Consider the following 27661-nt stretch of genomic DNA (forward strand, 5'->3'; position numbering starts at 1 on the left):
AAAACTGGAGTCAACTGCTGCTATGCATAGTCAGGGTTGGTTTGTTTGCCTCCTTTCTGTACTGACTTTAAAATAGTTATTTTAATTCCAATGCTGCATTGGCACTAAGACCACCACATCACAGTGGAAACTGTCAACAGGCCATTTCCCAGAAACTAGACAACTATGCCCTCAGGTGAAACTACATTACTACAGTATGTTTAGGAGGTGGCATGCCTCTGGAATTTTTAACACAAACAGAATCCAACCCCTATGTCACATTTCAGGATGGGTGATTTCCTTGCTACAAGAACAGTTCCTTTTATAAATTAGATGCTACTGGTGGGGTGGGGAGAGGAGTTAAGACAAAATTAATTTCTAACGAACCAATGTTTAGCTATTACTACAATGGAGTATGCTGGCAGGAAGCTCTGCCTGGAGGGAGAGAGAAGAGGACAGAGCACAGACCGCAAGTCCCACTGGACTGAGCAACTTGAAGATGGAGATTCTGTCTTATTTCTCTTTAGCTCCAGAACCTTGCAGGTGCCCAGCACTCAATAAATGCTTGTTGCATTGAACTGACAGCTGTAGAAAAGAAAAGAAAAAGAACTGAGAGTGGAAGCTTGGTGAGTGGGATGGAAAGAAACTAGAAAATAAGGGTTTGGGTGTACTAGAGGAGTAAATAACATTGGTAGGAAATGAGTGGAGAGAGAAAAAAATGACAAAAATTTACCAAAAAATAAATGGAGAACCAAATGTCAAAAGAGGATCCCACAAAAACATTCCATTCATACGCAAATGTGCACGTGTACCCACAAACACACAGGCACACGAGCCTGGTCAATACCAGTGGGGGAACTAGAACGCTCACTGAAGGGCAGAAGGGTTCTGGGAGGTGTCCTGTTTGTTTTAGCCCCTGCTCCCACGACAGGGGGCAGCTGAGGAAGGCTGGGGGGCAGCTGGTGGGGTAAACACCAACTGGAGGAGGCACTCAACCTGGAAGCATGTCCACGGGCAACACAGCCACAGACACTGGACTCCATGGAACGCAATGGATGAGCCCTCTTCACTAATTCTGAAGGAGATCCCTTTAGTCCTGTTCCTAATATAAACCCAAATTTACCTGACAATTCACCTTGTTTTTATCATCTATATAAAGCAACGAACAAGCCATACTCTATAAATAGGTTTGCAAACTGGGCTGTGCCTTTTGCAAACATTAAAGTGGAAATGGTCCTGACACAGATCAATAATGCTTGCCTATTTCCCTGTGCTGTTCTGTTTATTTTTAGTCTCTACACAGAGCTCAATACCTGTAAGAAAAACTCTGTATCACCTTCCAGAACATTACCAACTAATGACCAAGGCAGAAAAAAATTTTTGCATTTACTTTCTTCCTATCCATTTGTGTGTGTGTGTGTGTGTTTTTTTGTTTGTTTGTTTTGTTTTGTTTTTTTAAATAGGAATAAATTCAGACCCGGCAAAAATTTGTTGTATTACCTCATTACATAGATACAGGCTTTGGGGAAGAAATCATGAAGCTTATAAAATTCCATACCTCCTTTATTACTCCCTGTTTTCTTCCATTTGCCAATTTATCTAAGAGTTCAGTTCTCTATTCCATAGGCAAAGAAGTGCATATTAGTGTACATAAACACAAAGAGCTTGGGTTGCTTAGAAACAGGAAAAAGTATGACCCCCCTGCCTCACCTCCCTTTACATCATTTAGCACAGGAAGGAAACAGCTGCACACCCCAATGAGGATCATCACGAGCTTCAGGAATATAAAAGGTGCGTTAGAAAAAACACTGGAAGCTGAAGCAATTGGGACTTGATTCTCTACAAGGGCATTTCTTATGGAGTTCAGCATAATACCCTCATGCAGTTGGTGTCATTTAATGATGGCCAAATAAACAAGTTTCTCCTAAACATAAATCGTATAGTGATTATTTGTTGCACACCGGAATCCCCAATGAACTTATGAATTCCTTGGGGGCCCAGATAGAGTTCCATCCTCATGTTTTTGTCCTCAGCAACCAGACCAAAGCCTAGAATGACAGATGATTAGGAAGTATTGATTGAAAGCTCAGACTACGTCACTGTGTGATGCTGGGTATGTCCTCACCTAGGGGGTTTAATGGAGTCCATGGCAATAGCCATCAGTGGGCATGTGACCACCCTGAATTTCTGGGCAAAATTTTATTTGCTGGAATGTGTGCATAATTTTTCTGAGAAGAGGACACATATCTTTTATTGTCTCAAAGAATCTGTGGCCATTAACCTGACCCCAAAAGTTTAAGAATCTGCGGCAGTAGTATCCAACATTATTGGATCATGAATACCAATACTGAAAAGCTTTGAGCCTGGACAGTGTGGCTCACTGTTTGAGCGTTGATCTATGAACCTGAAGGTCACGGTTCGATTCTCGGTCAGGGCACATGCCCGGGTTGTGGGCTCGATCCCTAGTGTGGGGTGTGCAGGAGGCAGCCAATCAATGATTCTCATCACTGATGCTTCTCTCTCTCCCTCTTCCTCTCTCCTTTCCTCTCTGAAATTAGAAAATATATTTTTTTAAAAAGCTTTGAACATGCACACCATGCTCATGTACTAGATATGTACACATGTACTATATAAGGTACATGACACAACAAACATCAAAATGACAAAAGTACAAGGTAAATTGAAATAAACAATACTTTAAATATTTATTTAAAAATGTTATTGAATTTATTAGAGTAACATTGGTAAATAAAACTATATAGGTTTCAAGTGTATAATTCTATAATACAACATCTGTATACTGTATTGTGTGTTCACCACCCAAGTCAAGTCTCCTTCCATAACCATTTATTCTCCCTTTACCCTCTTCTACCTCCCCCTATCCCCCTTTCTCTCTCATACTGTAGTCTGTGTCTGCGGTTTTTTTTTCTCTGCTTAATCCCTTTACCTTTTTCATCTAGCCCCCAACACCCCTCCTCTGTGACAGCTCTCAGTCTGCTCTCTGTATCTATGAGTCTGTTTCTATTTTGTTTGTTTATTTTGTTCATTATATTCCAAATATAAGTGAAATCCTATGGCACTTGTCTTTCTCTGACTAGCTTATTTCACTCAGCATAATGCTCTCCAGGTCCATCCATGCTGTCACAAAAGGTAAGATTTCCTTCCTTCCTTTTTTTTTTTTTTTTTTACGGCTGAGTAGTATTCCATGAAGTAAATGTACCACAGCTTTTTTACCCACTTAAACACTTATTTTATTTAAATATATTTAATAGTACAAACCCATTTTATTTACTAAATAGTCATTATTTTATTAAGAGCAATGTGATTGAATATGGGTCATGTCTGAAAATTTAGATTTAATTATTTATGATATGTTAATTTTAAGGTCAGATTCTAAGTTCAGTTTATTTTACATAGCTGGGTTTTAATGGTTGTCACAATGCTAAGCAATAAAATCACAGTATGATCTAAAAATTTCCAAATACCTTTCCACAACATTCTCTCTAAATTTTAATTTCTTTAAAATTCAGTTATTTTCGTACTTATTCTTGGAAGGACAAATTAATGACGCTTCCTTCTTTCTTTTAAATAATCTGTAGGTAGCACACTATTGAAGTTGCTTATTATCACAGAAACAATTAACAAAATGTAGAAGCCTTTCCTCTTTATAAAGAGAAAAATAAATATAATTTATCTGTAAGTTTAAGAACTCTCAAGTAATTTTCAACAGGATAAACAGCAAAACTCTGTGGGATACAAAAGAGTTTCATGGTCCCTTCTCAATTTAAAATGTATTAAGTGAGTTTTCTACCATGCTGTATATTAAAGGTCTGTTTTTATAAAATTAACTAAAAGTAACATCTTGCAGTATTTTGTATATCTCTGGCTTCAACATCTTGGTTGCACTAGCTTGATATGAATGATATAGTGAATGAATTTATCTCTTCTAACATTACCTTAGAAGCGAGCAGCTGCTTCTTAAGAGGAAACACTACTCGATGTTTTTCATAAAACATTTTCATAAAGATTGTGAATAAATCTCATCTAGTAGTGGCTTACCAAAAAGAAGCACTTAGTGTATTTCATTGGTGAAACAGAAATGAACAAATACAATAGGTTAGATCTAACAACTTACAAATTTAAAACAAGTATTTTGCCCTCCATAACATGCTTTAACACAGTATTTGTTTCTTTAAGATTTCAGTTATATCTTTTTTAAAAAAATTCTTTATTAGTTAAGGTATTACAAATGTGTCCTTAAGTAATATCTTTAATAATACTTTCAACAGCATTTTCTGGCAAAGAAACTCATTTTAGATAGTTTTCAACATATTATATTATCTGGTCTTGTATCAGGTGAAAGAACATGTATTTCCTCGATGTGTGCTTTTAACTTTTACATACAAGTTAGAAAACTTCACAAGAGGCTTCACAACACTATTTAGTTTAGTGAAATTTTATAAAGAGTAGAAGGTAAATTTTAATGTTGGATTTAAAAAAATTGCAGAGGTTATTCTCCAGGTTTTTAAAAATCATTAATTACTTAAAATCATAATCATTCATTATTTCTATTACAAAATTTCTCAAGGCAAAGTATACATTTCCTTCCAATATGTGCATTCTTAATGACAATAGATATAAATCCTTATTTCAGTTAGCCGTCTTGATAATTTTGAGATTTGGGGGCTAACTTCTGGTCAAAACTGACTGTATTAGTAGTTTTTTTTTAACTCATGACTGACAAAAACTTGTCCTAAAAGGACATATTAACTCTTCCATTTCATACTGTTCCCTTGTGCTTGCTTGTAAAATTAGTGATATCTTCAATCCATATTTTGTTTTTGTCTTTGCAGGAATCTTTTAAAGCTACTTCTTCTGTTTACTTTGTTGTTGTTGGGGGCTAGCTTAAATGAAACAAATTAATATTCTGCAAATAAACTTAACTGGACACATACAAATGCAATGCAACATGCTATAGATAAGTGAGGGGCCAGTCACCTATCTGTTTTTTGAGGGTAACCTACTGCTCTCTCAGAACCCAGGGCCTTCTGACATAAAGAACAGGAGAGGGTGCAAATGTCAACTCATATATAGTAATAAAACTTAATTTTTCTTATTTTAGGGGGTATTACAAATAAGTAAAAGTTCTAGTATTTTCTCCTCACATCCCAGTGGTTTATCTTGCAAACTCCACTTTGAAAATCTTTAGTGCTATTTCCAAATCAAAAATTAAAAATTATGGATGGTCTGCTAGACTGGCACTGGCTCTCATGGTTTGACTGCTCAAAGAGTTCCTGGATAATCCCTGAACTTCTGTTCGCTGATAACTCCGGAGACACCCTCCATCCAAAAGCCCACTGAGTGAGGAATGAAGGCAGGTTACCGGGGTGGGTTTTCTCCTGCCATCACCTAGAACAGTGGTTCTCAACCTTCTGGCCCTTTAAATACAGTTCCTCATGTTGTGACCCCCAACCATAAAAGTATTTTCGTTGCTACTTCATAACTGTAATTTTGCTACTGTTATGAATCGTAATGTAAATATCTGATATGCAGGATGGTCTTAGGCGACCCCTGTGAAAGGGTCATTCGACAAAGGGGTCGCGACCCACAGGTTGAGAACCACTGACCTAGAAGGTAGTCTGATTGACTTCACCAAGAATAACTGGATACGGTTCGCAAGTCTCTGTCCCCATGTTAGACTATATTCACCCCTCAAAAGGACTGGCAGTTTTCAGCCTCAACAGACATCAAAACATGTGATTGTGAGGTGTTGCAAAATTATTCAGCACACACGCATTTCGCTCAGAAGCACTGACAGCTGCAAGTGGGAGGGAAGTGAAGGGGTCATGTGTTTTCACGGTTGTTCTTCTGGACAGCTCTATTTTGTGTGGGAAGAAGAAACAAATTGTATCTCTTATATGGAAGGGAAAAGTTTTCTAAATTTAGAGTCTTTTATCACCTGGATTATTTCCTTTGAACATGTTTTTCTACAATTGCCACGCTGAAGGCAGGGGCTCAGGGAGTCTCGTGTGCTCGAATGCAGCCAGCGGTAACAAAGTCATATGCCAGGCAACTGGCCAGACAACCCAGTTCAGTGACCAAAGCCTATTTCAAGAGTCTGAAAGGACAGTCATAAACATCTAGAAGAAATTATTTGTCACAAGATCTTGGTTACCTATAGGTAAAGTCTCTTAAAGCACTAGCAACAACATAGGTAAGTTTTAAAATTAAGACAGGGCCAAAAGATGAATTTGCCCAAATTTCCTCCATGAAAACACTAGCTTCTCTCCTGTTCTTTGAGAACTCTTAAAAAGGAGATTCTAAAGCCTCTAATTCCTTTTAGTTTTATTATTATTTTTTTAAATCCTCACTTGAGGATATTTTTCCATTGATTTTTAGAGAGAGTGGAAGAAGAGAGAGGAAAAGACAGAGAGAAACATTGATGAGGGAGAAACACATGAATTGGTTGCCTCCTGCACGCACCCTGACCAGGGCCCGGGCCGGATAGGAGCCAGCAACCCAACCAAGGTATGTGCCCTTGACTGAAACTGAACACGAAGCACTTCAGTCCACAGGCCGACGCTCTATCCACTGAGCCAAACTGACTAGGGCTCTAATTCCTTTTAGAGGTCAACCGCTCTCACAACCAGACTCTTTCAAAGGCTACGGATAACTCACCCTTTGGAAGTTAACTTGATTAGTTCTGTCTGTGTTTGAGGAAAGGGAGGTGTAGAGAATATAGATGCCATTCAATATCTCTTTCTTTGGAAAAAAAGTCTTGTTAACAAAAAAAAAAAAAAAAAACCAAAAAGAAAAATGATCCAATCTAGGTTGTTTTCAGTATTTCAGAGATTCCATCATTATCTGTCATCAGAGAGACTAAAGATAATAAGAGGTTATTTGTATTTACCTCAGTTAAAAGTATACCATTTTCATTAGGTCTTTTAGAAAGTGACAAGATGGCCCTTACAAATGAAGTTTTTATTTGTGTGACTTCCTTGCCCACAGATTTATAAGCACTGGTATTGTGTTTCCTATATGAAGGGACAGAGCTTATTAACTGTGGATCCTGACTGGATTCCTGTTACATGTTTGCATACTGAATTCCCTGTCTTTATTTTCCCATGAAACTAGATCCTCCATGCCCCACCAATTCCAACCACTCCACCCTGTTGCCCCTCAAAAGTCTTGCTTCTTCTTACATGCAACTTGTTGGCTACTCTTGCTTGGAATTTGTGATTAAACTATATTTGAACTCTTCCATATAAACAAGTAAAAAAAAAAAAATCAGCCAAAATAGCAACATAAGCAGCCAACTAGTAATCTGGTGAGTATTGCCCTCAAGATTAAAAGTTATCAACTAGAAAATTTCTACATCTTTTTCCCTACAAAAGGAAAAACAGACAAACAGGCTTGAAAGATGAATACAATCATATAGTGTTAACACTGGAGCAAATCCATAAAAATGATCCAGTTTTCTGTTCCTTTCCCAGAAGAGGAACATAAGGCCCAGAAAGGAGCCTCATGTCTTATTCCACTTCCACCTGTAGTCAGAGGCAGAGCCAGGACCAGGCTCAGGGTTCTGACTGGGGTTGAAGCAGAATGAGGGACCTGGCCATCTGGTTATTTACACTGAAATCGAAGAGAAATCTCATAGCAGTAACTGAAATTAGATAACCAATTTCACAAGGTGGTAAAGAGTTCCAAAGGCATGCAACATTTAAAATATTTATTAGTTATTCATACATTTTTGAAACTAGAAAAGGGATCTTTAAAAGATTTCAAAGCAACAATCTATTTCAGACACCCTAAATATTTTCCAGGAGGTTCCCACCAGCTTCTGTCGCTGACATTCTTGGACAGAGGCCTAGGAAATGAGCTAGGCCAACCAACTCGTTTCATGATGGGTGAGAACCAGGCACAAGTAGGCCCAATTGCCACATCACATATATTTTCTCCATTCAGGACCCAACAGACTTCTAACTGCCAATTAAAAACCACTCCCAGTATTTTCATCCCAGATGATTATCTGTGACAGTTGTGCTTCCAACCCCCTTTCCAACAACCTGTCCTTGGATCAGGCATAACATCTAAGCTCTGTGTTTAAGTTAGAGAAGCAATAAAGACAAAAAGCACTGCCAAAATACTCTTTGCTGTGAGTCTCCACACCACTTCCTTTTTAAAAAATTATAACCTGCATGAAATAATCCTAGTTCAAAGTAGGGTGTTTTAATCTACATTAGTGACGTCTGAAAATCTGAGCCTAGAAAGGCCTCTGAGGTTCAAGAGATAAAACTATACACACAGAATACATGGGTTCCATAAGCCAAGGTCCTTTTCTGAAGGACTCTGTGCTGGAAGTGAATGAAATAATCGACGTTCTAATGACAGATTCAAATTTAATCATCTCGGCATGCCTCCATCTACTCATCCAAATAACTGCTGGCTCTTTGGGCTTGTGTTCAACTGCTTAATCTAGTGTGTGGGGGATGGCTTCTCTCAGAATCCAAGGCTCTATCTTGGTCTGGCCCCCCAAAGTACGGTATTATCTCTCATTGGGGCAGACACAGGACAATGCTTCCCCCCTTTTATTGAAAAAGAAAATGTAGATTTTATTTTATTTAAAAAAATTTTTTTATTGAATTTATTGGGGTGACATTAGTTAATAAAATTATATAGGTTTCAAGTTTACAGTTCTATAATACATCATCTGTATATTATATTCTGTGTTCACCACCCGAAGTCAGGTCTCCTTCCATCACCATTTGTCCCCCTTTACCCTCTTCTACCTCCCCCGACCCCTCTCTGGTAATCACCATACTGTTGTCTGTGTCTATGAGGTTTTTGTTTTTTTCTTAATCCCTTCACCTTTTTCACCCAGCCCCCTCAAACACCCTCCCCTCTGACAGCTGTCAGTCTGTTCTGTCAGATAAATGAGATTTTAAGCGAATTCATTGTTGACTGGTTCCTTATTCCTTGTTAGTGATGTCAAACACCAGGTAAATCTATAGCTATAACTGTATATAGCTGATTACTGCTTCCCATTTATACTTTTAGAATGTAAAGGCTGCTATTTTAATTGGTATTCAGAGATCTGCCAATGTGCAAACCCAAGCAGTTCAGTTAATTTACCCTTTGGAAAAGTGAGTTATCTAGAAACAAAAGGGAATGACAGATTAAAAGGCTATCTTTGCTAATACTTTTGAATTGAGCTAAAGTTAGTTATACCCTGTTGAGTCCTTTCACTTCTTAGGATGAACAATGTAGCAAGCATGGCGAGACATATTGCTTGGGCCTCTAATCTTAGCTGTAACATTTCCTGTCTCCTGTTCTACCATCAATAGTGACCTACTTGCTATACCATGTGATTTCCCAACTGGAGCTTTTGATGCTCACACATGGGAAACACAATTACTTTTATATTTAGCACAAAGTGTAGCCATGAAACATTTCAAATGATTTCCAGTTCAAGATATCCACATTAATCTTATTTTGAGGTAACTTATTTTGCTTTGTCATTTAGAGACATAATAGTTGTAACTCATTAAAAACAAAGCTTTCACTTTAAATAATAAAAAAGCCACCTGTGAAAAATGCTACATTATGTCAGTATCCAATAAATTGAAAACTAACTGGCAAAAAGTGAAATAATCATGTCCTAGTTACTCATCTTGTTTGAGGAACTGGACAAATAAGACTTTTGCTGAAAGTGATAGGGAACAACACTGCGGGTATTACTTAGGTTTGAAATCCTTAGAAAAGTGAAAACAACTTATTAATGAGAATAGAGCGGTGGACAAAAACTAACACTTAGAAAAACAAACAAACAAAAAACCTAACACTCAGAAATGGAATAGAGGTGTACAAAAAGAGAAAACCACAGGATGTGTTCGGTAAAACTAGGGGTGAAATTAAAACTCACTAAAGAACAATGCATAATAAGATTATGAGCACCTAGCAAGAAACCCTTACAATAAAACAAAAAAACTGAGAGTAACTCAGGAAAGTTGATTTACCAGGCAAAGTAAAACTGTCATACACAGTTTTCAAAATTAAGAAGAAAGTCATTATTGCAAACTTATGTATGTATGTAACATAGTAAATGACTATTCAAAATGTTGTCTTTTCTGGTTAGCTTTGACCCACAAACCTTAAAGGGTCTAACACTCTAATGAAGAATACTTGTTCCATGTCACTTGTGAATAAGCAAATTCCCCTCACTCAACCAAATCTCCAAAACAGATGCCAGGAGACTGCAATACCCCTATTTAAGTGAATTTCCAAAACTCTGTGCTACACCAGCTCAAAAGCAGCTGCTTTTGTGAATCATAAAGAACCTTTCAAAGCATAGTATTCACACATGGAAAAGCACATGTTCTACTTTGCCTCCGCCAAAGAAACCTCACTGCCACCCCCTCACCCAACTACTTGGGAAATATTCCAGCCATGTGTGTGTGCCCATTATGGATTCTTTCTCCTTGCTGCTGCTTTTACTATACATTTTCTATAACCTCATGCTGTTTCCTACCCACACAGCTTAGCAAGAAAGGGGGAAAAAGGTCCTTTTTTTGAGCAATAAAAGGGCCAATCCACTGTATACGAAAACTACCCTGTCAAACAGGCTCTCAAGAGCTTACATAGACCAGGCACCTGCCTAACTTAAACGATGATGATACGCTGACCCAGCCCTTTAATTACCGATCTCATTGTTACCTGGATCTTGATGGGTTCTAACCCAGTCATACACCCATGTCTAACCACGTTATAAAGTGAGGAAGAAAGAGGTCCCCACCACAATACTCAGGAAGAAAGTACAACGTGAACATCAAAACACCCTTTTCCCTTTCTTCCCCCTTCAGTTTTTTTTTTTTTTTTCTGACTTGTCCGATGCAAACCAGAAAAACAATCTGGAAGGAGCCAGATTAAAAATTACTCTCAAATATGATGTATTCTACTCACCATAAAATTTCTATCTGTTTTTGGAAATCTGATACAGGGAGTTTAGCTGAGAAGTATATTTCATAGTAAGTGAGTCTAACAGGTTTTTGTGAGTGGGAACCCCAGAAGGCAGAACACTGTCAGCTGGGTTTAGGCTGATAATCTACACAGAGAAATACCCTATAGCTTGCAAGGTCACCTGGGAAAAGATCCAGGGCAGATGGGCAGGTAGGAGTGGAATGTGAGGTTCTCGTCAAAGTTGAAATGAAGATTTATTTAGTTGAGTGGTAAAGTCACACAGCAAGCCTCAGAAAATAATGGCTCACAACATATTTAGCAAATGACCAAGCAACCCTCAGAATGACAGGGAAGGAAAGAACATTAAGGCACGTACTTTGGTGGAAAAGGACCTAAGCTGAATGTGAGAGAAAAGGGACCTCAGAGGGGGCACTCAGCTTCACTTCTGTCAGCCCCTTCCAAATTAATATGTGAGGTAAAGCTAGTTTTCAATTTTCACCTTTATAATTTCCTCAAACTAATTAAGTTCTAAGAATAAATTTTATTAGATAGATGAGTTCTAATGAAAAATTATGTGTAAGCAGAGAACACAATTTTATTTAAGTGAATTTGCTACTGCAAGTTATCATGTCATTATAATTCTCCCAATTTACATTTATCCTTATATGTATACCTTCATATTTAAAGGTTTATACCCAATTAAAGGAGTTGGCATCCTTATAACTATAATCAACATAAAACCTAAAGTTAAAAGTATTATTCAAATTTTCCTCTTGTATTCATGTAATTCTACTGTAGTAGTAAGTCTATCTTTTCTCTAGAGAAAGAGAGAGAGAGAAAGAAAAACAAGTTTTGTTAAGTTTTCAAATTTTATAGGAAAAAAGCTAAGGTGCATATACTCAGCTCAAATGACAATCAGCATCCCACTTTATTCCTACTGGAAAAGAAAAAGACTGTCTATGAATTATTAGATATCAAAACTTCTAAATATTCATCTTTTCATCAACCTATGCTCTTGCTTGCTCATTTATTTTATAGGGTCTCTGCCCTCATGGAACTTATATTCTAGTTGGGAAGACAGAAAAAACCAAGTACACAAAACAAGGTTGTGGCAAGTATCATAAAAGAAAAAAAAATAGGGAAGAAACAGAGAATTGGGGTGTGGGTGTGGGTGTGGGCCTCAGATTAGATGGAATAGTGCTGAGAGGAGCCCTTAATGGAATGGATGTAGTGGGACAAACCTAAGATGTGTGATCCAAGCAGACAGAACAGGGTCAGAGGTGGTAATGGGACTGGCTTATCAGACAAACAGGAAGCTAGTGTGTTAGAAAACTGAATTAGGCAAGAGGGTAAGTAATGAGGTCACAGAGATGGGCAGGGCTCATCACTTAGGCCTTGCCATAGTCTTGGGACTGTCTTCCAAGGCAAAGGAAAGCCATGGAGAGCAGAAAAGGGACATGAGTAAATGAACCTGAGTCTAAATCCTAGCTTATCCACTCAGCAGTTATTTGACCTAAGAAAATTACTAGCTCCTCTTGGATGCTCAATTCCTACTTTATAAGAGTACTCAATAAATAATGGCCAATTACAATCATCAATAATTATCATTATTGTTAATGCTATGATATGTAAAGAAAGTTAATAGAAATGTTTACATTCAAATAGACCTATACTGCAAAATAACATATCAGAAATTTAGAATTATTGTGAAATAAGCAAACTATTTTAATATTTTTTATTCAGTAAAAATCATCTACTTACACTGTACAAATAGACATAAATTAGTACATTCAAAATTATTAGGGTTTATTGTGGTTCTAATCAGAGTAATTATTGATCTTGGTTCATTTCTCTGTCCTTAATTAGTCTTCATTGTGGCTTTTTTCTCCCTGTTAACCCAGCCTTGCCATTTTGTGTCCAGGAATGTGTAGCTCATGCAGTTCATGGTATCTACCAAACAATACAGCAGTCATAAAGGGGATTTTATAGTTACTTTCCAAGCCCGCCAATATCTATTGCCCCCTCATTTCCACGCACATACTTTTTTTTTTTTTACTAACAGAATCCTGATTTTGTTCAAATTCACCTCCTCTCTTCCTCAGGCAGTGATGATTGATTTTCTCACTAGTGACCAATTTACAGGTGAGAATGTGATCCCATTCTGATCAATGAAATGAGAAGAGAGGTCTTCTTAGATTCTTCTTTGTAATGTTTTCATATTTTTCAAAAAGAGACCCTGGAACCAGGCCAGTGTGGCTCAGTGGTTGAGCCTCAACCTCTGAACCAGGAGGTCACAGTTCGATTCCCGGTCAGGGCACATGCCAGGGTTTCAGGCTTGATTCCCAGTAGGGACGCAGTGGATTAATGATTCTCTCTCATCACTGATGTTTCTATATCTCTCTCCCTCTCTCTCCCTCTCTGAAATCAATAAAAAAACATATCTTTTTTTAAAAAAGAGACCCTGGCCCTAGCCGGTTTGGCTCAGTAGATAGAGCATTGGCCTGCAGACCAAAGGATCCTGGGTTCAATTCTGGTCAAGGGCACGAATCTCAGTTGCAGGCTTCTGCCCAGCCCAGGCCCTGGTTGGGGTACAGGAGGCAACCAATCGACGTGTTTCTCCCACATCGATATTTCTGTCTTTCCCTCTCTCTTCCACTCTCTCTAAAAATCAATGGAAAAATATCGTTGGGTGAGGATTTTTTTTTTTTTTAAGAGAAACTCTGGAAGAAGCTCTAGATATTGACATGCTTGAAATGATATCTGAACAATATAGCCATCTTGTAACGAATCAGTCTTAGGATGAACTGGTGTGAGGACAACAGAGGCAGAGACATGAAAGAAGCTGTATCCTGATGATACCACTGTGTCACTGAATCAACCAATCCTGCCACCAGCCCTACTTCTCACACGGATACTACACTTCCTTTACTGTTAAAGTTAACTTGAGTTGGAGTCTTGTGTTTTGTCCAGAAGGTCTCCTAGCAGGACATTTCCATTCAGCACTAATTTCACTAATTTCTTTGTCTCTGGGATGGTCTAGGAATGTAACTAGGACTTCTGATTCTTGTTCAGTGAACTCCAGAAACCTGGGTATTGGAAGATACAGAATTTTAACTGGTCATCCAGAAAAGCCTGGGGGAAAACAACCCTAGAAATCACAAGAAGATGGTACTATGGCATGGGCAGCTGGTACTAAATGGCCCCTCTCTCTGTCTTCGGCTTTCTCTGTTTGTTTAAAAGCTTGGCTGGCATGGCTCAGTGGTTGAGTGTTGGCCTTTGAACCAGGATGTCATGGTTCGATTCCCAGGGCATATGCCTGGGTTGTGGACTCAATCCCCAGTGCAGGGCATGCAGGAGGCAGCGATGATGTTCTCTCATCATTGATGTTTCTCTCTCCCTCTCCCTCTCCCTTCCTCTCTGAAATCAATGAAAATATATTTTTTAAAAAACCAACTTTGACTTTTACCTCCCACCTGCCCAGACACCTGTTTTTCCCCCAAGACCTAAATGAAGTACATAAGGCTAAAGATTGTGAGCCCTTATCCAATGACAAGAATTTCAGTAGAGATCACGTAGGACTAGCACAGATCCCAGGCACAAGGCACATGTTAAGGAAGCAGAAGCAGCTTCACATTCCACTGGGATAAGAGGATTAAGGGGTAAAAGCACTCCAGAGAAGAGGTGCAACATTATGGTTTGTAGTCAGGAGGCAGACATGCCTGAAAAAGAAGGGGGAAATACCATGATCACCAAAGGACAATGGCTGATTTTTCTTTTTTCAGCTATGTAGAATTATCTTAAAGTTGGAAATAGATGGGCCCAGTAAAAGAAAATATCCATCAAGAAAAAAAAAGCACAGAGCATGGAAAGAAGGAATGGGTGGGATTACTGCTTGGGGAGCTGCTGTGAGGGCTGGGAATGAAGAAAGAGAAAAGATCACTTCAATGTCTAATGGTTCATAACACGCAAAAAGCAGTATGGTTTGAAACCAAATTAACCATTCCAGACTTATAAGCATTTTCCTACAAGAAAATTATAGAATTATAAATTTAGCACATACTGGAGAGCAGAAAATGTAATGCACACAGATTTCATAATTCAGTGCCATATTTGAAAAACATTACTTAGAAAATGGGGTGAACATTATAACAGGGGAAGATTTCCTAAGAGACCATAATTAAAACAGGATATAAATGGTGCCTTAGCTCTTGAAAGAGTCACTATCCAAATTCCATTTAGTGTCTTAATTACTAATCTGTAGCAAAAATGGAAATACATTCAATGTGAGGATGGTATCTAACTGTGACATGTTGTCTGGGTCAGGAAAGTGGTAGGAGAAATCTGGAGAGGTTAGAAACAACCCAACTTAAGGAAGTAGATCAGGAAAAGAAACCCGAAACCCCCAAAATAAAAATTAAATTAAATAACTGAAGGAGAGAAAATTAAAACTTACTGGAAATAATTCATAAGGGAAAGAAAAAAGTGACAATAGCTACAAGGCAATAACCCAGCCTCTCTAGAGACATAGGCCTTGCATGATTAGGTAGAATAACAAAGTAAGAATTTATCAAGAAAGGGTACACCAATCCACATGTTCTACTATTAAAGATATCAGGGTAGGCCTACCTTTCTTTTCCCTATTCTGTGGGTACCTGTTTTGGTTTTTGTAGAAAGCTTCCTTTCCTTGATTGTAATGAATATGTCTTGCTAGTAGAGACTTGTGATCTTGTTTCTCAATGATTAAAAAGTACACAGGAGGTGGTAAGAGTGATTAGGAGGATAAGGGAGGTGTCACTGGCAAGCATGGGTAAGGCTGGTAAAAACGGAGGTTTTGTGAGACTAATTACTTTTACACTCTGTAAGGTTGTCAGAACATGTAATATCCTGCATTAGTGTGATCTTTTTCTTAGCATCAGAAAAATACACCGGAATGCTATAGAAAAGTCCTTTGAAAATGTTCAAAAATGCAGTTACTCCCGAAGGGATAAGATTCATGGTAATACTGATTATAATAGAGCTTTTATAAAGTAGAGTTCTTACCTGAACAGAAGGGAAGGAGAATGTCAAAAAAAGGAAAACACTGGAGGGTGGGGCTAAACGAAGGAGAAAAGTTGGAATTGGGGAAACTTAAAAGGTTAAGGATGAGAACATTCTGTGAGAATCTCTGTTTGTGTAACATATTTGCAAAGTAGAAGAGGAAGATTTGGTATCTGAGACACCTGAAAGCAGACATGAGAAATTACCAAAGCAAGACTCCACAGAGAGAACCTTTACTGGTGGCAGGGAAGGGGCTGAACGATATGTTCTACAGACATTTGCCACTACCCCTCACCTGAGCCTTCCTCAAGGCCTTCCAGCCCCAGCTTCTACGTGAAAGCAGAAGCCCTGGGATGTGCAGAGGCAGGTGCTTCTGACCTACAAGATCCAAAAGAAACCAGTATTTGAGTCCATGACCTAATCTAGAGTTGCTCATCTTCTCTGTTACTTTGAACACCTCCTAGTAAATAACTTTATATGTAATCACTCAGTTTTCTAATGATATTTTCTTGGCAGGTCTGAGAAGAAAGTACCTATGTTAAGTAAGGCTTAATGTCCCAGGTGATACAGTCATTTAGAGTCTGTGAAGACCTAACGAAAAAGGGCTATCCTAATGGCCCTGACCTCAGGCAGTGAGGCTTAATCAGTTGATCCATAATCTGCACATGGACACATGATCAGTACATGACCTCAGTAACCCAGCTCCGAGGTAAGAACCATGCCATATGCCGAAGCCGGTTTGGCTCAGTGGATGGAGCGTCGGCCTGCGGACTGAAAGGTCCCGGGTTCGATTCTGGTCAAGGGCATGTGCCTGGGTTGCGGGCATATCCCCAGTAGGAGATGTGCAGGAGGCAGCTGATCGATGTTTCTCTCTCATCGATGTTTCTAACTCTCTATCTCTCTCCCTTCCTCTCTGTAAAAAATCAATAAAAAATATATTAAAAAAAAAAAGAACCATGCCATAAAAATGACTATCTATGGGGCACTTCCCGAACAAAAGGAGATTTATAAATGAAAAATATTATGAAAGTTAGTCTCCAAAATCAAAACTACTGTTTTTTAAAAAAAGCTTCTCGTAACAAATGTCAAGTTTCCCCATTATGCTGAGCTTTGGATGTCAGCAGCCTCTAGGCCCAGCACCACCTTGTTCCTCCAAAGCCCCCAAACCTCCCATGGCCAAAGCTAGCTGGTCACCTCCACTAGGTGGTGAAAGGAACCAAGCCATCTGAGACTTCAAAAGATAGAGTGATAAAAACAAACAAAAAGACAAAAAGAAAGAAAAAAGATATGAGAGTGAGGACGTCCCAAGTCTCAAAAGGGGGCCCACGGGTTAGCTGCCTTTTCAAAATATGACAAGGGTTATGGGAAGAAAAAAAGAACGAGGGGAGATGGCCTAGGCTAGGGGGAGAGTTGGAGATATTCGTGAACAAGACACAACAAGGAGGTGGTGAGAGAAAGGCAAGGCAGGAATGAAGAGGAGGGACTTTGAGGATGGGAGAGGGCAGGAAGAGGTGATACTTAGATGAAATGCCGAGACTGGTGCTAACGTCGAAAGCCTGGCACTTAGGTTGCTACTGCTAACGTTCATACTTTTGGTGAATATCTTTGTCATATCCTTTCAAGGCCTTGTAAGTGTTCACTTGAAATTCTTTGTAGCCTCTAGTAGTGCACCTAGCAACTATTTCTTGAATACCCCTTCTTGAGAAGCTACAAGATGAGAGGTGTGGTCCCTGCCCTCAAGGGGATCTCTATCCAGAGGGGCTGATTACAGGAAATAAGGGCCCTGCTGGCTGTATACAAGCAGGCCAAAGAAGGACATGGAAAAGCTTCCCATAGTAGGAGCTAATACTTGAATTGCTCTTTGAGTTAGCTAACAGAAAAGAGGTGCTACCCATGATAGATACTCTATTACTATTTGTTAATTAAATTAAGTCTATTCTAATTTGTAATGATTGCCTGGTAGATACTAGTAGTTCAAGGATTAGGAGCTAGTTCTTATCACTAAAATTATCTTATCAATTAAAAAGATAAATCTACCCATTTTAATGTCTAGACCTAGGGGCATAATCTAAAAAAAAAAAACACACACACACACACCCTTATCTTTGGAAGAGGTGGAGAGTGCAATCATAATTTTTCTAATTATGAGGCATCTTCTTGTTCTACTAATTTCATAGTAAAAAGTTTTAAAAGCTTTTGGAAAAAATCACATTTTGCTCACTTAAAATATGTGTGTGTATTTTAGCATAAAATATATTTGGCAGCTGCTAACATAATTTGATGGCTATGCCCTGCAAAAACTTGATTTCTTTTTAATCAAATTTTTAGAACCATACTGGGTTTCTTGCCAGTGCTGCAATAGTGAGCAATAAATACATCATTAGATTAATGGTGGTCTGATGATGGATTGCTCAAAAGATAGTTCTAGCCAAGAAGAATAAGCCCAGAAGTGTCATTGTGCAGAGATTAATAAAATATTGTTTAAAATATAGATATTGAGTTAATACAACAGGGAAGAAAACACTGCAAAATAGAAAGGAACAGCCCTGGGTTTATAATGTAGCATAGTAATATTGATCATGGACTTTCCTGAGTACTCTAGAGCAGCCACACTATTATATATGCCTCTGATTAGACCCAGAGATGAGAAGGAAAAAGTTATAAAAAAAGAAACTAACCAGAGGAAGGCCTGCTGCTGTAATAAATTATTTAAAGCAAGCAGGGCAAGCAGGTTGTGAAGACAATATAAAACAGAATCAATGCCCCCAAGAAACCCCAAACCATCAGCACCTCTATAAATTTCTTACCATCCGGTCTGGCATTTTACTGGAGGTATTTTTTTCTCACCACTCTCCCCATCCCATCCCACCACGACCCTTCACTTTTTGCCAACTCTTTTCTCAGTGCTTAACATTTGTTTTTCTTCTGTAACCCAGGATGCTGTCTTCAGTTCTATTTCTCAGGCTGTATCAGAAGAGTGTCTGTACGGCCACAGATGAGTGCATCTGTCACTTCATTCATAAATTTCCCACGGAAACTATAAGCTGGGATTATCTAATGTGATACACTTATCAACATAACTTTAATATTATACCTATTTTTATTTTTTCTTACTATTGTTACAGTTAAATCCACAAAATTAAAACTAGTGTAAAACTTCTATATCTCACTACCTGTTCTATATTAGATGTTACTAGACGCAAAAACCAACAACAACAACAACAACAAAAACCACCAACCACAAAGTGAAGGCAGGAGTTTAAGGAGAATTATGGCTAAAATTTTAGTATTAGGAACTGTTACAAGGGCAAATTGTGTGGCTCAGTTGGTTGGGCATCATTCTGTGCACCAAAAGGTTACCAGTTTCGATTCCTGATCAGGGTACATGTTTCCCATGCACTTTGATCCCCAGTAGGGGGCATGCAACTGATCGATGCTCCTTGATGTTCCATTCTTCCATATCGATGTTTCTCTCTCTGTCCCTTTCCCTTCCTTTCTCTCTAAAAATCAATAAATATATCAAAAACCCGAAAAACAACCAACAACAAACAAACAAACCAACAAACAAGGGCAGGTTGATTTGAAAAGTGATTTTTTCATAAGTAGATTTTTCCATGGGCATAAGCATATATGGAAAGAAAGGTCAAAACTTGAAAAAAAATTTGTCAAATTCTTTTTGCCATAGGTATCCCATGGCAAAACAAACAAACAAACAAAAACCCTCGCCAAAACAACCAAACAAAACCAAACCCCCCAAACCCCAAAACAAAACCAAAACCAAACCAGAATTGCAAAATTGTTGCTTAGAAGCTTACAATGACCTATGACCCAGTTTCAAGAAAAGTAGCATTTTACTGTTGTTTTTAACTATTACAGATCAGTCCCATTGCATCATCAGGGGCTGAAATTATACCTTAGGCTTTAAAATTTTTTAGGTCCATCCAATCATTCAGAAACTGGTCAAGTAAAATATAAGCAACTGTATCCTGCCAGCCTAAAAACATTATTAGCAGCATGACTCAACAGGCAAACACGACAGGTCTAAAATATTAGTGGAAAAAAAAAATTCAACATATAGGCTTTACTGCCATTGTGCTCTGTGACCTTTAGCAAATTATTTGCCATGGTGGGTCAAGGCTGGCTGGTTAAGGTCAGGTTCATTGAACCAATGATCATATATGATGGTTAGTTTTATAAAGAAAACTGTTCAAAAAAAAGAAAAAGAAAAAAGAAAAGAAAACTGTCCCAAGGTCATATTCAATATTTAAAAAATGCAAAGGAAGGTAAAAAAATAAAAACTATAGATGATATAAATGACTAAGCAGAACTTTATTATCTCACTATGATGCTAAATAACAACAATTCAAAACATACGGCCAACTTCTCAGTTATTGGTGTCATCTTTGTGAAAAACAGGATCGAAATATTATTATCTTTTGGTGGTTGCTGTTTGCTCATCTGTAACAAAGTGGGGGGAAAGATCATGGTACTCAAAGGATGAAGGTAAGCGACCTATAAACATGCCTGTCAAGTGCTCCTTAAAACAGAAATTACTCTGTAAAAGTTCCTGTAATGATGCAGGGGCCTGGAACAATCCAAGATCAGTTTCCCAGCCTACCCACATCCTTTTGTCCTCAGGGAAGTAAATATTCTGGGCACTGCTGACCTCTGAGAAGTCATTTGGTTTTTTAGGTACTTGGATGGTAGAAAGAGGAAAGGGCAACAACTTCTCATAGATCCTTTCTCTGTTAAACCTTTTCTAGGAGCCTTAAATTGAGAATTATGCCAGTCTGAAATGGGAGAACTGAATTTAAACATTGGTATCAAACTATATATTAAAAAACACAAATTGGCAATAATTAATAAATCGAAATTTACACTGATTTGTAAGGTGAGATGGCAATCAATTCTCAACTCATCACTCTGTGATGCTGAGAAAATCTATGAACCCAATTAGATGGGACAGCTCGAAGTACTTCTAAGATGACTTTCTGAAAATAAGATCCCCTGTGTCTCTGGGTGGTTGGCTTGGGACACTCCTGACAGGGAAGCAAGCCAGCTACAGCTTCCCAAGGAGATCCTTGACCTTGGATAAATTGATACTAGCCCTGCTGAGGTTCTAGCCCCCAACCTGGAACAACTTTAAAGTATCAAAGGTGGCTCCCAAGGGCTAGGATTCATCTAACCTCCAAGGAGAAATTCCCAGGAATGTAAATTAGGACTGGCAAAGTCATCCTGGAGACCCCAGAGATCCACTGGACTTGGAGTAGAGAATGAAAGGACTAAGACTGGGGCAGGGTCTTAAATTACCTTGCTTCCCCAGACAGACTTCCTTAGAACTGGGGCTAACCTGGAACAGGGTTAGCTGAGGTTTCCCAAACAGTTCTGAACACAGGACAAAAGGTGCCACTGTTGAAAACAGAGAATTAAAGTGTTACCTATAAATTTCACAAGGCCAGTAAATGTCACCTGGAAATTTTGAAACAAATATTTGTTAAATCAAGTTATAGAGGATATTGTTTTTTTTTATATCAAGAATCACTCGGGGGTGCTTGTTAAAAAGCAGATTCCTAAGCCCCACCCCAGACTCGAATCCCAGAGACTGGAGTCCAGCCTATAAAATGAATTTCTAAGGAACAACCCAATTGACTCAGATGACTCATGTCAAGGCATGAGAGTTATTATGTCCATGTAGTCCATCAGCAATTTAAAGACAGATTAGGGATTTGCACATTTTCCCCCGAAAGTATTTAAGTACCATAAAAATGAAAACAATACTTCTCATGATGAGTTTTTAAGAACCATTGCAGTTTATTCTGCAACATATAATGAACACCATTATTAAAATATAATTATGAGCATAAAATTATTGGGAAAGTATCAACTATGTTTCACAAAAATATTGCCTTTATTTTGTCACCAAAAAATAATTATGCTATTAAAGGAATTTATAGTTTTTTTAAGTATCAATCATTTGGCTGCAGGAATTTATTAAGCTGCTAAGCCCCTCCCATATCCTTTTACTCATCAGTATTTTTGTGATAAAGGTTTTTATTATTTTTTAAACTATAAATTGTAAACCATTGCAACTAGTGATTAGGCTGACTATGAATTTATATGCAAGTTATAAATTCCTAAAAACACATTGCATTAGAATTAGTAAGGCAGTCTTAACTCTAACAGATTAAGTAGCCTCTGCAATAAAGCTCTGTTTACTTCTATTAATGATTTTTTTTGGGTGCAAAATGATTCGGTTGTAATGCATTCTCTTAAGAAGCAAAAGAACACAGTTTCTAAAATACATGCTACTGCAAAGCAGTAAACCAGTGTTGCATGGTGATGTGACAAGAACCACATTTCTTTCCTAGAGGGATTTTTTTTCTCCTCCCATAAACTCCCCCTCCCCAAATCATGGCTATAATTATTTCACAAAATGCAGTTTGCCATTTCTGAAGAGTCAAACACTCTTTTTCTTCCTCATCCAAATCACAAGTTCAGGCTGAATACTGAATGGAAATAGAACTTGAGAGGCAGGCTTTGTTTGTAGCATGTTTCTACTAAGGGTTGCCCCCTACCCACGCTCCATCCTAGGGCCCCCACTGAAGTGTACATGTTATGTTTTAACAGATGGGCCGGCTGGCGGCTGCAGGGCTGTAAAATAGGAACGTGGAATCTGCACCGAATGGTACTGAACTGAATGCTCATAAAGTTCATGGACATATACTGACCCAGACAGACCAGGCAGATCCAGACATGCTTATACTCATTGTACACCCCACAGAGGAGAGGGTCCATTTCTCCACCCAGGGGAAGTTCAAGGTTGTTTCCCTCTGCATATATCTCTACTTCATTCACCTGTCAATTTTATATGCACACATATATGTACACACACATATATGCACACCTACATATGCAAACACACACATGGATAGCTATGTATCTCCACCTTTTTATGTATTTTCAAAGACCAAAATATTCCCAAATTCGGATCCCAAATCTCCAGGCCAAGTACTCTCAATAAGCTCATCAAAGAAGAATTACAAGAAAATATTGTATTCAATCCCATTGAGTCCACACATAATATAAAATACATGTATGTAACTACCCTCAGAAAAACCAGCTGCTTTTACTCCTTATCATTAAGATTAAAAAAAAAAAAAAAAAGTCTATCCCAGACTGAGTCACAAACGAAGTGTCAGGTTTAACCCTAAATCCTGTTGTCAGTTCCTGTCACAACTTCATCACTTAAACACACAGGTGCTCGGGCAAACGCCATTCGACCAGCCTGGTGGTTCATTTCACCGTCTGGTCCAGTGCTCCCGGGGGCTCCGGGCACCGGGACAGACAGAGGCTCCCCCCGGTGCTGACGATGCCTTTGGACACACCTGGCAGCGACGTGGAGGTCCGCGCACCCGCGAGGGATGCGGATTCCAGTGCTGGTAGAAAGTCATTACTTCCCAAAGTTTAATATCCGTGCTGTCATTTCCTCCCAATAACTGCAAAAACACCGAAGCCCCAGCTACAGAACCTGACTGGTTACTTAAGTTCTCTGACGGTTGAAGACCCACCCGAACCCCAAGATCGCTGGCTCGGGCTCCAGATCAGACGCGGACTCGGGGTGATCGCACCGACGACTCCGGCGCGGGTTCAATTTCCAGGAACCCGTGCGCAAGCCATCGAGGAACCGCGGCGCCGAGGCCGACCCAGCGGGCGTGCGGCGGCCGCAGAGAGCCAGGGGCCACATCCCTGGGCAGCCCAGGGTGGCCCTGACCACACGCCAAGTTCGCGTGCGCGCAGAGTCGCGTCCCGGGCAGTGGCGACGCTTTGAAACAAGAAGTTCAGGAGTCGGGAACCTGGCGAGGAGTCCATCCCTCCCAGCCCTGGCTCCCCACAGCGGCCGCCCTCGGGCAGGCGCGCCGACGCGCCCCAGGACGCGTCCAGTCCCCCGGCTTGCGGAACAGCTCCGAGAGGCGCCGCCAGCCTGCGCGCCGAGCACTCACCCTGGTCGCCAAGTCCCGATCGCAAACCAACGCCTCTGCTGCGGGTCCTGAATCCCAAGTTGCCCCGAAGCAGCGACGGCTCTCGCCCTAGCGGAGCGGGGCGGATCGGCTCGGGCAGGCACCTCCGAGAGAGCACGACCAGCCCGCGGCCGCCCGGGCTCAGCAGCCGCCCGGAGCGCTCTGACAATTCAGGGACCGGCTCGGCGAATGAGGCGGACCTCCCGGCTGAGGAGACCTGGCTCCGGAGGGAGGCGGGGCCGGGAGGCGGGAGGGGCGGGGCTAGCCTCGGGTCGCCCCCGCCGGGCGGGGCGCCCCAACCCGTGACTGGTGGATCCGACAGCCAATCGTAGTGGCGCTAGGGCCAGGGGAAGCCGGGGGCGGGGCCGCCGTCCGACTCCGCCCCGTCGCCTGGGCCCAATAGCCGCCTCGGAGCGCTGAGGGGGACGCGCCGGCGGCCGGCGGCCGGCGAGACGGCTGTGGTGAGACGCCCGGCTTGTGGGTGAGGCTGCGGAGGGACCCGGGCGCCTCCGGGGGGAAGTGGGGACCCCCGAAAGGCTGAGAAAGGCCGGAGCCCCCGCGAATCTTTTCGGTGTGGAGCGAGAAACCCCACCGCAGCGCGGGCCGAGGCTGGGCAGACAACATCCATACCCGGCGCCCGCAGGAGGCGCGGGATTTGGCTGCTTCCAAGCAGCCCCAGGAGTCGGGGGAAGCCCACACCCGCAGAGGGGGAGCCCCGCGCGGGGTCGCCCAGCCTCCCGCGAAGACCTGGCCTGGAACTGAGAACTCTGGGCTCCCCGGAAAACGTTCTGGTTGTGGTCTGTGGATACCCCCGAAACAAAACTCTGACACCTCCAACCTCTCGGCAAGTTCACCGCCCGGCCCCTCCGCACCCCCGCTCGCCACACCACCGGCAGCGGGGACCGCACCTGGCGCCCAGGGTCTCTGCTCCACCCCAGAGGCCCTGGCACTGTCGTCCCTCGGGGCGAAAAGGGGGCGCGGGCTTCGACGGCGCCGGAACGCGCCCGGATTGCGTTTCCAACTGTCTCCTCAGCGCCCGGTCTCGGTGGGGAAAGGTCCATAAAGAAGGCCAGCTGTCAAGCGGTCGAGGAAACCAGGGTCCGGACAGTTCTTAGTAGGCCCTGAAAATGGACTAGTGCTGCAGAGGTTGCGCCAATGGAAACCCGCGGGGCCGGCTGTCCTGCGGGGTGGCGTCCACGCGGTGGCCCTGCCGCTGTCCCCTGGGTCCGCCAGACGGGCCAGAACTGTCATCTGCGAAGGCCGCCGAGCGAGCGAGCGAGGGAGCATCTGCCCACTGCACGCACGTTAGCGCTCCCTTCCCCTTGGAAAGTCCCGGGACCTCGCTCAGAGACCTCCGAGGGCCGGGCATGGGGCAGCCTGAGCTCGCTGGGTCCGCCCATGAGTAGCCCCGGAAGAAGGCTTTGTGCGCCCAGCCCTTCAGGCTGGCGGGGCTGGTCAGCCCTTCCGCTGGTTTTTAGGCCTTACCCGGGCTGCAGCACACATAGGGAGCACCGGGCCTAGTAGTCAGAAAGCAAAGGGTTGGCTGTTGCGTTCTGGTCCGAAGCCTAGAATGTTAGTAGTCCCTGAACTGCAAGCTGTGGATGGGTAGTGGCCTCTGTGTGACGGGAGCTGCAGCTTCCCTAGGTAAGACACCCCAGGAATGTTAGTGAAATGCAGGTATGCATGGCAGCAACGGGGCCAAGCTTCCTGGTGCCGGGACACACACCTTCAGCGCGGACAGCTGTTCAGGATGCCATGTGTGAGGGAGTATGGACCCCACAAGTGTTTATCTCAGCGGTTGCCTGCCCCCCCCCCCCCATAGGGAGGGACCTGCAGCATAGCTCACTTTTCAAATGCAGGTTCTGGTGAGGGTCACTGGCAAGAAAAAAGACAAAGGGATGTGGCTAAAAAGGAGCGACATGGCTCCCTCCAACAGGGAAGGCTGCAGCTCTCGGGTGAGCTCTGGCCTGGATTGAGTTTCAAATTGTGTCTCCTCAGCTCCCCGCCTCAGTGGGGAAAGGTCCATAAATAAGGCAGGCGGTCAAAAGATCAAGAAAGCCAGAATCTGGACAGGTCTTAGTAGGCCCCGAAAAAATTGATTAGTGCAGCAGAAATTGGGAAAATTTAAGCTCTCACCCAGTGAACCAAATGGCTGGTACACGTAAGGGAGATCATTTAATTCCAACAGTCGCTTAGCTGCCAAGAGGCCTGGGAGAATGGCCTTTGTCAACAAAGGAATTAGACATAGACCACATGAATGGAATATAGACCAGGTCTCTGTCCAGGTCTGGGTTGGGGGTGAAAGGGGAAACTACATTTTCTTGGCTTTTTTCCTCCACTCCTGGATATAACTAGAGAAAAAGTTTGCCAACTGTGGTTATCATATTAACACTCTGTGAAGGTTTTCTACAGATGCCAATGATTATTTTTAAAATCACCTTGGTAATAGGATCCAAACACTGGATGTGCTTGCTGTAGTACAATATTTATGTTAGATGATGAAAAAAGAAATAGGAAAAAATTTAAAAATGTATTGATTTGAGAGAGAGGAGAGCGAAACATTGATTTGTTCTACTTACTTATGCATTCTTGTACATGCCCTGCCTGCCTAGGGATCAAACCCTCAACTTTGGCATATTGGGACAATATGCTCTAACCAACTGAGCTATCCACCCAAGGTGGACATTTATGTTTACTAAATAAGTTAGAACTAAACAAATGACTTCCATGTCTCGATTTCCAAGGTTTTCCATCTGTTTGTTCCATATAGACACAACCATGCCAGGGCTCTTGAATAAGTAACTGGTCTCATTTTCCCTTATAGAATGGAGGAGACAGAGCACATCTAGACTGAGTTCATATTTCCACACCATCTTCTGTTATAATTGGTGTTTGACAAGAGCTTATTACCCAGACGCAGACCTATTCCTTTGGTTGCCAGGCCTTCCAACAATCTCTTGAGTTTAGGCCACCCCCATATTCTGCAAGAGTAAATGAGATCTGTTACTTATCTGAGAGCTCATTATAATCCTATCTGTGTGAAATAAAGAGAAAACCATGGAAATATGGATGTAAAAGTCATGTTTAGTTCTACCTGTTTCCCCAAAGGAAATTAGTAGTCCTTAAGGAATGAGGAATTTTTGTGGAATGGCTTAGGAATGAGAAGATTGAGGAGGGACCATGGAATCAGGGCTTGTCCCTTTGTATATGGTGAGCACGTTTGCCTTCAGGCACTGCCACCCATCTCTGACACTGGAACAAAATTTTGAAACCTAAATTTCAGTAGGGTGTGACTGATAGGAGCCCTGGGTTCTAATCTCAGCAGCCCCCAAGGTGAATGCTTTCTTGTCCATAAAACAGCAGTGGCAGAATAGGTCCACCGAGTTTATCTGCTTAAGGAGGACACAGTGACAATAGTTCAAAGCACTTCAACGGTATGACTTTTATAGTAGTACTGACTGATGAAAAGAGCAAAATGATGTTGAAATTGGAAAATAGTGCGATCTGAACAATTCCTCTTTATGCTTGCAATTTCTATTTATTTTCATCTCATTGGGTTATTGTCCTTTCATTCTATAATGGAAATGAGAGAAAAGGGCTCTCACAGTCCTTACTCTGATTACTAAACGTCTTGGAGGCTTTACTTAACTGAATAGTACTTTTCCCTTTCC

At 41.2% G+C, this 27661-nt stretch overlaps 1 protein-coding gene and 1 long non-coding RNA gene across 3 annotated transcripts in view; one reads left to right on the forward strand and one right to left on the reverse strand.

The window, feature by feature from the left end:
- Nucleotides 1-24168, reverse strand: part of MARCHF3 (membrane associated ring-CH-type finger 3) — a 135996-nt gene extending 111828 nt beyond the window's left edge. The window contains exon 1 of one of the 2 annotated variants that reach the window (XM_081088820.1): nt 23973-24168. The gene's annotated coding sequence lies outside the window, so the exon portion shown is untranslated. The remainder of the gene's footprint in view (nt 1-23972) is intronic. The other variant, XM_081088821.1, reaches the window with a different exon arrangement.
- The window catches only part of LOC308517611, a 775374-nt gene that overhangs the window by 305639 nt on the left and 442074 nt on the right, over nt 1-27661 (forward strand). The gene's annotated exons all lie outside the window — the stretch shown is intronic.

The sequence above is a fragment of the Myotis nattereri genome, assembly GCF_964212035.1.
Source record: "Myotis nattereri genome assembly, chromosome: 4".
In the NCBI taxonomy this organism is placed as follows: Eukaryota; Metazoa; Chordata; class Mammalia; order Chiroptera; family Vespertilionidae; genus Myotis; species Myotis nattereri.